This window comes from Eurosta solidaginis, chromosome 1 (genome assembly GCF_040869045.1).
Source record: "Eurosta solidaginis isolate ZX-2024a chromosome 1, ASM4086904v1, whole genome shotgun sequence".
NCBI lineage: Eukaryota > Metazoa > Arthropoda > Insecta > Diptera > Tephritidae > Eurosta > Eurosta solidaginis.
The window spans coordinates 363,407,706-363,422,159 of record NC_090319.1 but is presented as its reverse complement, the minus strand read 5'-3'; the positions used below and the strand labels follow the sequence as shown (position 1 = coordinate 363,422,159).

General features: G+C 34.9%; 1 protein-coding gene across 1 annotated transcript in view; it reads left to right on the top strand.

Moving 5' to 3' along the window:
• Window positions 1–213: 213 nt before the first annotated feature.
• The window catches only part of bond (james bond), a 63,582-nt gene continuing 49,341 nt past the window's right edge, over window positions 214–14,454 (top strand). Inside the window, exon 1 of the mRNA XM_067762839.1 lies at window positions 214–478. The gene's annotated coding sequence lies outside the window, so the exon portion shown is untranslated. The remainder of the gene's footprint in view (window positions 479–14,454) is intronic.

Below are 14,454 nucleotides of genomic sequence, written 5' to 3'. Positions count from 1 at the left end.
CAGAAAAGCTAAGTTGATAATGGCGAACCATTTAATGTATTGTAGATATGTATGTATAATTTGTAGCTTATATGTTTGCACACTGAAATGTTTTTGTGTTGTGAGTGTACTAATATGCGTGGCGTGCGAATACGCTTAGGAGTAAAGTGCCTAATTATGTTTATTTATACACCTGAGTGAATAGAATGTGATATCAGTATCTTCTAGGCGGCCGCAAACGACGGTTAAAAAACGATTTGAGATTTTTATAATTTATCAATTTTTTTTTTGAAAGTAATTCATTTATACTCAGTGGATAATAAATAAACAAAATTTGTGGCAGCCAGACACGGTTAATAATTGCAATTAGAAAAAATCATATTCAAGCGATACATTCAAGTGAAGCTAATGATTTGGGAAACGTCTTAATCAACGAGGTAGCAGTGAAAACTAATTAAATTTTTGGCACTTTAGTGTACTTTTGGTGCGAAATAAAAAGGTACGGAAGTTGTGGTGGTGGCAGTTATTACTATTTATGAATATGTAATTAAAAAAAAATCATAATAATATATTGTGTGTGCGTATAATGGTGTGTAAATATTTATATTCTGGAACTTAATTTGGTTCTCTCAAACATGAAAAAAAAAAAAAAATTCTAATAAAAAAAAAAAAAAACTAATAACAGTTTTGCAGAAATTCAATTGTAATACCCTATAATTTTCATTCTAAGCTTAATTGATATCTTTTTAAAGTTCAAAAAGGTTTAGAAAATTATTAAAAGTTTACGTTTTATCTTCTTAAAGTTAAAAAAAGTTTAGAAAATTCTAAAAATTTTACGTTTTAAACTTGCCCCCTATTTTTAAAGACCTAAAAAAATCGAAACTATTTTTTTTTTTTAATTTTAAATTAAACTATTGTTTTGTTGGAAACTAATTTTAAAAGCTCTACAAGTTTCAGTTCTAAATATTATTCATATCGCTTTAGACTCAAAAAAGCTTAGAAAACAACTTTTTCTTTTCAAATTTTAAATCAAAAAGAAAATAACAACAAAAATTTGGAAGCCCTATTAACCTCCATTCTAAACTTTTGAACTTTTTTCGCAGCTTTCAAGACTTCAAAAACGTCTCTAAAACAATTTTTCTTTTTTAATTTGAAAGTTAATTAATATTTTGTAGAAATCCAATTTTACAGCCTTGAACATTTTCTTTCTAAATTTTGTTCATATCGTTTTAGAGTTCAAAAAGTTAAGAAATAATTTTTTTTACAAATTTTAAATTATAAAAAAAAAATATAACAACAATAAATTGAAAGCCCTAAATCTGCGTTCTAAGCGGCCATCGTGGTGTGGTGGTAGCGTCTCCGCCTACCACATCGAAGATTCTGGGTTCAACTCTCAAAAATTTAGAAACAAGTTTTTTCAATTAGAATATAAATATTTCTAAGCGGGGTCGCCTTTCGGCAGTGATTTGGCAAACACTCCCGCTCCTCAGTGAAAACTCATCCGCCTTGCAGATGCCGTTCGGAGTCGGCATAAGGTCCCCGTAAGGCATGCAGGTCCCGTTCCGCCAATTTGTAGGATAAATAAAAGGAGCAGGTCAGCTAGGCCTAAATCCCTTCCATGGTACATATATCGCGCCTTTTAAGACTTCAAAAAAGTTTCGAAAATTATTCAATTTTCATTTTGGATCCAATTTATGTTTTAAAGAAATCTAATTTCAAAGCCTTCAGTTCTAAATTTCTTTGCATCTATTGAGAGTTGCAATTTGAAATTTGTTTTCTCAAATTTAAGATGAAATACTAAATACATACGAAAAAAAAAAATAAATGTAAGGCGGGATAACCTCCGAAGAAATTTTAGGCCGAGCTTCTCTTACAGATTGCATCGTGATCCTTTTTAATTTTTCCTATAAATTGACGGGATTGGACCTATTTGTTTTATACCTATTAGAACGGCATCTGCAAGACAGTTGAGTTTTAACTGAGAATCTTTTCATGACAGAAATACACTTGGAGTGCTTGCCAAACACTACCGAGGGGCGACTCCGCATAGATACATATTATCCAAATTGAAAAAACTTGTTTCTAAAATGTTAATGTTGCTTTGCCTGGGGCGTGAACTCAGGATCTTTGGTGCGGTAGGCGGAGCACTCTACTATCACACCACGGCGGCCAAAACTAATGACAGTTTTGTAGAAATCGAACTTCGGAGTCTATAAACTTTGTACATATTTCTAAGATGGTAAAAACTTCAAAAATGTGTAACTTTTTCTTTCTCCAAATTTATGTAAAAAAAAAAAACAAATAATAGCTTTGTAGAACTTCAAATTCGAATCTCTATAAAGACATCCGTTCTAACCAAACTTTGAAGAGTTCAAAAAGGTATAGAAAAAATAAATAAGTATAAAGTTTTGCAGCCCATTAAGTTTTAGTCCAATGAAGAACAAATTCTACATAGTATAAAAATCGCCTTTTAGAATTTTTTGTGATATAACAACATACAGTCTTCAAAGATGCATAAAAAAATTATTAAATTTTTTGAAACTCCATAGAAAAATCTCAACTTTGCCCTGGCCAGAATTTCCTTATATGGTTAAATTTTTTTAAGAGATCACAGCTAAGAAAATCTGGTTTATATATTTCAACTAAAAAAAACATCTATAACTCTTTCCGATAAAGTAATGCTATGAGATTTGATGTTTCAATTTACATATACATACATATATAATATTTCAAACAAGTTCGCTTCTTAAGTCTTTTGTTGTTTGCAATTAAATTGCCAGGAGCAAAACGTGTTCTTGACTTAAACATTGCGATGCTTTACTCAAATTAAATTTTTTCGTAATTTGTGCTGCGAACTTGATGGCTATGCAAATTTATATTCAATAAAATTTCGCTTTCTAAAGTTATGCAAAATTTTGATTTAAGCAAAGTAAACTTAGTCGCATAATATTTTTCTTTGTTTTTTTTTTTTTTTTTTTCAATAAGAATCTTTAAACGAGCATTTATTTGCATTTCTTTTCTATAACTTGTCTCATTCCATCGTTTAATTTAAGGTGTTTGAATCTGTAATATCTATACTCACCAATTATTTCATAACTATTAGTGTAATTAGTAAATTGGCGTTTAAAACGTTCTGAGTCTTTTTTTGCTAATTCTTTTCTTGCTCGATTTTACTGGTCGACCTTAACCTAAAGTAACAGATAATTTTAACCAGTAACGCGTGCAATGTTTTGTTTTAAAATAAACACAAACATTTTCATATCAATGTCCATATGTATGAATTCATCTACATATATATAAATTTCCAGAGTCATGAACACATAAATACATATGTTAACACTGATATGAAGATTTTTAATCGAGCTAAACAAAAATTACATTGGCCACACCGAAGATCGTGAATTCAACTCCCGGTCAAAGTAACATTAAAAATTTAGAAAGAAATTTTTTCAATTAGAAAACAGTTTTTTAAGCGCCATTCGTCAGCGATTTGACAAACACTCCGAATATATTTTTGCCATGAAAAACGTCTCAGTGAAAATTGGTCTGCCTTGCAGACGCCGTTCAAAGTCGGCATAAAACATGTAGATCCCGTCCCGCCAATTTGTGGGAAAAATTAATAAGAAGCACGGCGCAAAATGGAAAATCTCTTCGGAGATTATCGCCCCTTATTTATTTATTTAAAAAAAAAAATTATATCAAATTAGAAAAAACTGAAATAAAGAAGTATAATTAAATAATATAAGCTAGAAATAAGTGAAATAAAATCAAACAAATAAAATAAAATAAAATAAAAAAAATATAATAAAAATGAAATAAAATAAAATAAAATAAAGTAAATAAAATAAAATGAAATAAAATAACATAAAATAAAATAAAAAAAAAAAAAATATAATAAAAATGAAATAAAATAAAATAAAATAAAATAAAGTAAATAAAATAAAATGAAATAAAATAACATAAAATAAAATAAAGTAAAATATATTAAAATAAAATAAGCTAAAATAAAATAAAATAAAATAAAGTAAAATAAAATAAAATAAAGTAAAATAAAATAAAATAAAATTAAATATAATAAAAAATAAAGTAAAATAAAAAACAAACTAAAATAGAATGAAATAAAATATCAAATCACCGCTTGAAAACTGTTTTCTAATTGAAAATCCCTTTTTCTAAATTTTCGATGTTGCTTTGCCCAAGAATTGAATCCAGGACCTTTGGTGTGGTTTTCGAAGCATAGTACCACCCCGCCTTTTTTCTAGTATCATGCCGTTTCTATTCCTATTCCAACTCCTATATTCCTATTTCTATTCCTACTGCTGTTCTTATTCCTATTTCTATTCCTTTTCCTATACCTATTCATTTTCCCATTCTTATTCCTATTCTTATTTATGTTCGTATTCCTATTGCTATGTCGATTCCTATTCCGATTCCTATTCCTATTCCTATTCTACACAGGCTGCTATTTCAAAAATTTTATAAATTTTTGTTTGAGGATTTTGGATGTTTAAAAAAGACATACACATATATAAGCTGTTCTCTCTCACTCTCTTCCTCTCAATTCTTATCACTGCACTCCCTCCAGTAACTACCAATTATGCTAGATTTGCTCACTCTCAAGCTTTTTTTCTCTATGGTACTCTCACTTTCTCTCTTGCTTTATATTTATTGCTATTTATTTCTCGCTCTTTGCCTGTATACTCTCTCTTTGAATATATATCAGCAGCGTCACATTTCGAGTAAATTTTTTAATCAGAAACTTTGTTAAAAAGCTAGTATTCTATAATAATGAACTTGATAAGTTCATGTGTAGGGGTTTTGCGAGTATCTTTCTTCAGTGCCACTCATCGAGTAATAGGTTGGTTAAACTATCTCTTCTCAAGTCCCCGCATATACGTTCATAAAAGAGAGCCACCTATTGGAATATTTTTTGTAAAAAACCCAATTGAGAAATCAAATCACAAATGGGCTCAGCTCTTCTCCCGCCCATTGTTGACAAACAAGCTGAATTAATTTTGTGTATAAAAGATAATAAGTTTAGCTGAGATTTACGTGATATTACATGCTCCATTACAATTGTATCACCCTTTCAATTGCCTACAAGACAAAACAAAAAAATGTTTACATATATAAATAAGGTTCATTCTTAAAAAAAAAAAATAATTTACATATTTTATCATGAGCTTATGTTCTTGAGCGCTTTTACGATTAAAAAAAAAAAAAATGGGATTACCGATTTGCATATAATGTAAATTATTTCCCGCTTGCCTACTTTGGTTGTCGCCGTACTTAGACGTGACTTAATTTATTAAATCCTTATAACAAGAGATTTTTTTTCTTTCAAGCTTTTGAAATTATGCTTTAAGTAAATTAATGAGTTATTTGGGAGGAAATCTGATCAATTTAGAGGTTGTGGGGTAAGCGGTGGTCTCCGACGATGTGCTTAAGAAATGGAACAGAGACATCTAATCTTGTGCATATAAGCGGGAGTTGTTGAGAATTGTTCGAGCAACGTTTGGGCAATGCGACTGTTGAATCAAGGTGACGACAATAGACAGATACGGTAAATGATTGGTATGTATGTAAATGAAAATAAAATGTTAAAAAAATGGAATAAAACAATTGAGTCTGGCGATAAATGAATGACGGATAACGCAAACGGGAATAACATGGAAGCACGTGCTCATACTTTTTTGTTGTTGATAGGTCAGAGATTGTAAATAATTACCAGAAAAATCATACCAGTCATCTATATGTAGCTACAGTGAATTTTCCATGTCTGAAACCATGCTGACTGGGTGATAGGAAGATACTTGTCTTATGGAGCTGCAATATGTAGTTTTACGAGCTTGTGATATTGAGTTTGAGACCCCTAACAGTTGCCATTTGAAAAGCTGTTGCTTTTTTCATATTCAGAAGGAACTCTGGGTGAATTTTTGTAAATTAATTCTGCTGAGATAAAGGCGCAGGATTTTATGTTTTTCAGGCTTCTTGCTGCTAATGGTAATACTTATTTGCTTACGAGTGGAGACACTTCAGGCGTGCTTATTAGGGCTTCTCAATCTTCCTTAATCTCTAAAGTAGTAACAAGTATGCTTATTATATTAACCATTATATTTTTATTTGGCGACGGTATCATGAGCCTGCTCCTTTTTTGTACTATATGGCGACATCTTTTCGAAGTTCCTCACATTTCTTCTTCTTACTGTTCTTTATAGGAACTTTTAGCTGTTTTTATCCTTTTGGCTGCTTCAGAATTTAATTGACGCATTCCATCGACAGGTGTTTATGCTTGTGTCCACAATATTGGGAGTTTATGAAGAATAGGATATAGTAATAACAAAAATAATGTTTACATGATAAACAAAAAAAAAAAAAAAAAAAAAAAAAAAAAATTTAGACATTAGTATTGACAACACTACCACAAGAGGTGGTACCGATATTTTTATTTCTATGTTTTTCACTTTTAATAAGTGTAGTTTTTTAATGTAAAATTGTGCAATTTTTAATGTAAATTATATATTGTGAGTCTATTGACTATGTTATATGTCTATGTATGTATCTAAGCGAATGTCTATGTATGTATCTGCGCGTGCTTACCACGTAGATATGTTTGTAATGGCCTCTTAAATTAAAACTCATATCTGTAATTTCTTTTTTTCACCAGAAAATAAAATGGAAATGCCCCTGAAGATGCTAAAAAAGTTTTAGCGAAACGTCGGGAAAAACAGTGGAATGTTTCATTTGCACTAATCAGCGGTTAGATCGGACTAGCCTATGGAAAAAGAAAATTCCTCTAAAAATACATATATAAAAATTTTTTAACCGATCGTATTACAAAACACATATAGTAATAACAGCTGCTCAAGTGAGTAGGGGAAGTACTGTAGTGCTCTCTACTTCAGTATGACTTTAGAGATGCTTTCAGCTGTCATCGTGATATATCATATTGTTTCCTCGCTGCATAGGCGCCTGATGAAAGTCGATAAGCCGGAGTGTATGAGTGTTAGTTCCAGTTAAGCTGCCATGTCTAGCACTCCTCTTGAGTTCGTCGTGTGCGTTCCTCCTTCGATAGCTATTAAGTTTAAGTCGTCAGCGATGATTGCTGCTTCACTTATTCTTCGGGCCGTATTTTCGGTGTCGTTGAACTTCTGTTGGAACTCTAATATGTAATCGTTGGGTAACAGGTAGCTGCTTATTATTGATTGAACATGGCCGGTTCAATTTTTTTCCTTGTTGTAGAGGTAAATTTTTTTGTCGGCAAAGCCTTGTAATTTAAGTGTAGGCGGCCAGCCAGCCGACGGCTTTTCGTCTTTCAACTCATCCCCTACTTTCTTTCCCCGACGCTTCCGTTTCCCTAACACTGTGGACTCATTCAATATATGTGAGGTCTCACTATCGGCCAGTTTAACCTAACCTTCCATTTGCCCTTCTTTTATTATTCCTCTATAATCTCCTTTTCTATATTTCCCTCTGCCCTTTATTTTTTCTAGCTTCTCCTTTCCCTTTCCTTCTCTTTTTTCCACATCATTATCATTTTATCTCTACCGCTTGCTTGCCTCACCTCTCCCATTTATGAGGCTTACAAAAGTCTCCTGTGTCTTCTTTAGAATTTTGCGCGCTATGGTCGTTAATTCGTAATATTCATTGGCTTTAGTTTTGGAGAACACATTGATCTTAGGAGGCGTGTGACCTCGGTAAAGTTGCCGACAATCACAGTTGACTCGATTTTTTATTCAATTAGGCGTTCAATTTAATTTTTATTTAAATATTTAACATTTTCTATTTTATATAAGAAGTGTGCCCAATAAGCGTTTAATTGCGAAAATTTATTTAATTGTACAATTAAATGCCTGTTTGAATGCTGTATTATATATAGTCAAATGTAATTTTTTTAAGAAATATACATATGTATATGAGATTAACTGGAGTTGATTAGAAAAGTTTTACTATATATTGCTTTGTGAGTTTGTTTTTCTAACCCCATTGGCTGTGCAGCTCTTCAAAGTCGAACGTGTTAAGCATTTAACAAGCGTATAATTGCTACTTCTTGCGTTTTTTGCTCATGAGTTTTTATTTCCTTTATTTTCATTTTTTCCAGCTTTTTTGTTATTACCTATTAACATAGTCAATCTAAGTGTGGTGGGAAATCAGTTAAGCGTATTTGAAAGAGCAAACAATTTGTAAAATTCACACATAAATAATGACGTTAAAAACAACAACAAAAAGTGTATTGAGTTTGACGCTTATCGTGACTTTGTCGCGTAGTCATATCGGTGTTGGGATGATCTCTCGGCAGTACAAAATACTCATGTTTATGTATGTAGAAATTGGCCAAAAAAAATACAAATTGAATAAAAACAAGTAAGGAAGGTTAAGTTCGGGTGTAACCGAACATTACATACTCAGTTGAGAGCTATGGTGACAAGATAATATCCATGAAGGAAAATGAACCGAGGGTAACCCTGGAATGTGTTTGTATGACATATGTATCAAATGAAAGGTATTAAAGGGTATTTTATGAGGGAGTGAGCCATAGTTATATAGGTGAACGCCATTTAGGGATATCGCCATAAAGGTGGATCAGGGTTGACTCTAGACTTTGTACGATATGGGTATCAAAAGAAAGGTGTTAATGAGTCTTTTTAAAAGGGCTTGGGTCTTAGTTCTATAGGTGGATGCCTTTTCGAGATATCGCCATAAAGGTGGACCAAGGGTGACTCTAGAACGTGTTTGTACGATATGGGTATCAAATTAAAGGTATTAATGAAGGTTTTAAAACGGGGTGGGCCTTAGTTCTGTAGGGTGACGCCTTCTCGAGATATCGCCATAAAGGTGGACCAGGGGTGACTCTAGAATTTGTTTGTACGATATGGGTATCAAATTAAAGGTACTAATGAGGGTTTTAAAACGGAGTGGGCCTTAGTTATATAGGGTGACGCCATTTCGAGATATCGCCATAAAGGTGGACCAAGGGTGACTCTAGAATTTGTTTGTACGATATGGGTATCAAATGAAAGGTGTAAATAAGTCTTTTAAGGCCTTAGATCTGTAGGTGGACGCATTTTCGAGATATCGCCATAAAGGTGGATCAGGGATGACTCTAGACCTTGTTTGTACGATATGGGTATTAAAAGAAAGGTGTTAATGAGTATTTTAAAAGGGAGTGGGTCTTAGTTCTATAGGTGTACGCCTTTTCGAGATATCGCCATAAAGGTGGCCCACGGTGACTCTAGAATGTGTTTGTACGATATGGGTATCAAATGAAAGGTGTTAATAAGTCTTTTAAGGCCTTAGATCTGTAGGTGGACGCATTTTCGAGATATCGCCATAAAGGTGGACCAAGGGTGACTCTAGAATTTGTTTGTACGATATGGGTATCAAATGAAAGGTGTTAATAAGTCTTTTAAGGCCTTAGATCTGTAGGTGGACGCATTTTCGAGATATCGCCATAAAGGTGGATCAGGGGTGACTCTAGACTTTTTTTGTACGATATGTGTATCAAATGAAAAGTGTTAAGGAGTATTTTAAAAGGGAGTGGGCCTTAGTTCTATAGGTCGACGCCTTTTCGAGATATCGCCATAAAGGTGGACCAGGGGTCACTCTAGAATTTGCGTCAATAAACCAATCCAATTACCATGTTTCATCCCTTTTTTCGTATTTGGTATAGAATTATGGCATTTTTTCATTTTTGTAATTTTCGATATCGAAAAAGTGGGCGTAGTCATGGTCTGATTTCGGCCATTTTTTATACTGAATGAACTGAGTTTAGTAAAGATATATCGATTTTTGCTCAAATTATCGTGTTAACGGCCGAGCGGAAGGACAGACGGTCGACTTTGTATAAATACTGGGCGTGGCTTAAACCGATTTCGTCCTTTTTCGCAGAAATAAGTTATCGTCCTAGAATATAAGCCTCTACCAAATTTCACAAGGATTGGTCAATTTTTGTTCGACTTATGGCATTAAAATTATCCTAGACAAATTAAATGAAAAAGGGCGGAGCCACGCCCATTTTGAAAATTTCTTTTATTTTTGTATTTTGTTGCAACATATCATTACTGGAGTTGAATATTGACATAATTTACTTATATACTGTAAAGATATTAAATTTTTTGTTAAAATTTGACTTAAATTTTTTTTTTTAAAGTGGGCGTGGTCGTTCTCCGATTTTGCTAATTTTTATAAAGCATACATATAGTAATAGGAGTAACGTTCCTGCTAAATTTCACCATGATATCTTCAACGACTGCCAAATTACAGCTTGCAAAAGTTTTAAATTGCCTTCTTTTAAAAGTGGGCGGTGCCACGCCCATTGTCAAAAATTTTACTAATTTTCTATTCTGCGTCATAAGTTCAAATCACCTACCAAGTTTCATCGCTTTATCCGTCTTTGGTAATGAATTATCGCACTTTTTCGGTTTTTCGAAATTTTCGATATCGAAAAAGTGGGCGTGGTTATAGTCCGATATCGTTCATTTTAAATAGCGATCTGGGATGAGTGCTCAGGAACCTAAATACCAAATTTCATCAAGATACCTCAAAATATACTCAAGTTATCGTGTTAACGGACAAACGGACGGACGGACGGACATGGCTCAATCAAATTTTTTTTCGATCCTGATGATTTTGATATATGGAAGTCTATATCTATCTCGATTCCTTTATACCTGTACAACCAACCGTTATCCAATCAAAGTTAATATACTATGTGAGCTCTGCTCAACTGAGTATAAAAAAAAAGAAATAAAAAATAAACAAAAAGCTACCACTAACTTTAAAACTTTTGTTTGAGCTGATTTACAAGCATACGGATATTTACAAAGCATACACTAAGCCACAATCATGCGCATGCGCATCTTCTGCTTATACCTACAAACTTTTTAATTACCTACTTATATCTACGTGCATAGTGACAGTGCTTGTCTGTAGCTAAATTATTTACATACTAATCAAAGTGCAAACTTATTTAAACATAACTAAATACAATATTGTAACGAATGTTAGCAGCACTGAGCGATGCTATCGTCTCTAAGCCGATGCTAAGCAGTGACGTGAATTCACATCCATAGATCAATCATTATGTATCTACATAAACGAAACAATAATCGCGTCTACAGATATGTACCATGTACGCATACGAGCAGCGGAGAGTCAATGCACAAACACATGCATATATCGGAGATACTCCTATAAGTATGCAGTGAGAAAAACTATAAAATTGTGCAATTGTAGTTACAGCTGAGAAGTTTGAGAGCTGCTGGACTAGTAGATTCTGGAAGCGCCTAGAAGATGCGAAGGTTGAAATCAAAGAGTATAAAATACGGCAATTGTAGAGGCGCTGGAATTCAGTTTGATTTGAGTTGTCAAGCAAGTAAGACGCTATCTAGCGAGCAAGAGCAGTATTATTTTGAATAGTAGAGTTTCATTTGAGCTATCAATCAGTTTGGTTATTAAGCAAGCTATTCGTTGCACAGTTTGAGTGTTATTGTGAAGTACTTTAATAAAGGCCATTTTGCATTATTACCAATTGGAGTTATTTATTCAACAGTTTAGTGATTCGAACTTAGCAGAGGATTGCAAATAAGAGGATTTGCAAACAAATTCGTTACAATTGGTGTCAGAAGAGGAATTGTTGAATAAATTCCAGAGGACAACAAGGACATGGTAAAGTTAAGTGAATTGAAGATCCCGCAACTGAAGAAGGAGTTGGAGAACCGTGGATTGAATACAACCGGCATTAAACTCGAACTTCAGGCACGACTACGAGAGGCAATGGAATTAGAAGGAATTGATGTGGAAGAGTATGTCTTTTATCTTGATGGCGAGGAGACAACAAAAATTGAAGAGAAAAACCAAAAATCGCAGACAGTTACGAGCACAGACTTGAACATGATTTTGGCTGCAATACTTGCGCAAACATCAACAGTGGCATCCCAACTGGAATCGCAGGAGAACCGTATAACATCCAAGATAGAATCCCAAGAGACACGAATAACATCAAAGATCGAAGCACAAGAAACGCGTATTTCAGAAATGTCGTCACAAATGTCATCTCAACTGGAATCGCAAAAGACAGATATAAAATCTCAACTGGCATCCAAGATGGAAGAACAGAATACACGTATTGCAGAAATGTCGTCAGAAATAACATCGAAGATTGAAGCAGAAGAAACGCGTATATCATTGCAGGTGGCACAAATGTCTTCGCAGTTAGAAGCACAGAATACAAAAATTGTACAGCTCGAGGACAAAATGGATGCCGACATAGAAGCTTTGAAAGGTCGTATACAGGAGTTGCAAATAAATCGCCCAACAGTTTCAGCGAGTAATACGAAGGTAAAAACTCCATCTTTTGACGGTTCTGTTCCTTTCCAGGTCTTCAAGCTACAGTTTGAGAAGACCGCAGCAGTGAACAACTGGAATTGCTGCACTGTTCGTGGCATTGAAGGCGCCAGCAGCGGAAATCCTACAGACGATTCCCGAAGGAGAGCGGAACAATTATGAAGCACTGATGGCTGCTGTAGAACGACGTTATGTAAGCGAGCATAGAAAACAGATATTCCAAATTGAGTTGCAAAACCGCTACCAAAAAGCAAATGAGATATTGCAGGAGTTTGTTTCAGATATTGAAAGATTGGCTCATCTTGCAAATGGGGACGCACCCGTGGAATACACTGAAAGGGTAAACATCCAGAACTTCATAAATGGCATACGAGATGTGGAAACGAAGCGGGCTACATATGCGAATCCAAAACTAACATTTGCTGAAACGGTATCCCACGCACTTACTCAGGAAACAGCGTCGCTTTTGTGTAAGCCAGTTTTCAAAGCACGCCGTGTGGAAGTATAAAGGCCAGAGTGGGTAGACACAATTTTGGAAGCACTGAAGGGATCTCAACAGAAGAATTCCGGAGTTATTAAATGTTTCAAGTGCGGCAACCCAGGTCACATTGCACGTCATTGCGATCTTGGTCCTATTAGTTCCAACAATGTGGATGGCCGTAAACGCAAAGCTGGAGGAGAGGAGCAAGATCGAGTAAGAGGTAGAGATCGAGAGCTAGATCCAGCTATTGAATGCCCTGTGATATCTGTGTTGCAAATTGGTAGAAAATTGAGCAGTCTTACCGTCAGAGGGAATGTGGATGGTAAAGAACGTGTACTGACTGTAGATACGGGCGCATCTCATTCCTCGATCCGATCTGACTTGGTCAACAGGAGAATAAAACCGTTACCTGGAGCAAGGTTGCGCACGGTCACTGGCGAGTATAACCAAGTTCAGGGAGAAGTGATATGTGAAGTCTTGATTGGAAAGGTCATGGTTCTACACAAATTCGTTGTGGCGAAGATCATTGAAGAAGTCATATTGGGAGTAGACTTCTTGGTTGACCATGACATCAAGATCGATATGCAGAGAAGGGTGATGCGTTATGCAAACCAGGATATACCACTTAACTTCAAGTTGGAGAAAGGGTTCCGTAGTAATCGAGTACTGGTGGAGAAGACTCAACAAAAACCACGGAAGTCAAAGGCAAAGGTTAATAGATCGAATGGGCCAAATAAAGCAAAACCAAAAGTACCTGCGAGAGAAACACTGGCATTGACAAAACCTAAAAGACGCAGGAAAACGAAGCAAAGAATTTCCGAGAAAGAATGCGAGAGTAGTTTCAAGCCGGAGCGCACTACTCTTGTGAAATGTGGGAACGACACTGATTATGCGAAGCCAATCCGTCAAGCGCAAGCTCTACGAAGTAGTTCATTGGCCAAGCAACAGAGTGCGAGGGAACGATCCAGGATAATGAGTAGTAAGATGAAACACAGGTACGACAAGGAAAATAATTTGGAAGGTTTCCGGGAGGGAGATTTGGTACTGATATACAACCCTCACCGGCGGAAAGGTGTTCCAACCAAAAATCGGTGCAGTTGGGAAGGCCCGTACAGAGTTGTGAAGACGATCAGTGATGTCGTCTACCGCATACAAGCAATTGGGAAATCACGATATAGAAGAGTGGTACATTTGGCGATGCTAGCAGCGTTTAGATCGAGAGATTTGTCTGATCGGGACGATCAGACTTAGGTGGAGGGCAGTGTAACGAATGTTAGCAGCACTGAGCGATGCTATCGTCTCTAAGCCGATGCTAAGCAGTGACGTGAATTCACATCCATAGATCAATCATTATGTATCTACATAAACGAAACAATAATTGCGTCTACAGATATGTACCATGTACGTATACGAGCAGCGGAGAGTCAATGCACAAACACATGCATATATCGGAGATACTCCTATAAGTATGCAATGAGAAAAACTATTAAATTGTGCAATTGTAGTTATAGCTGAGAAGTTTGAGAGCTGCTGGACTAGTAGATTCTGGAAGCGCCTAGAAGATGCGAAGGTTGAAATCAAAGAGTATAAAAGGCGGCAATTGTAGAGGCGCTGGAATTCAGTTTGATTTGAGTTGTCAAGCAGTTTCG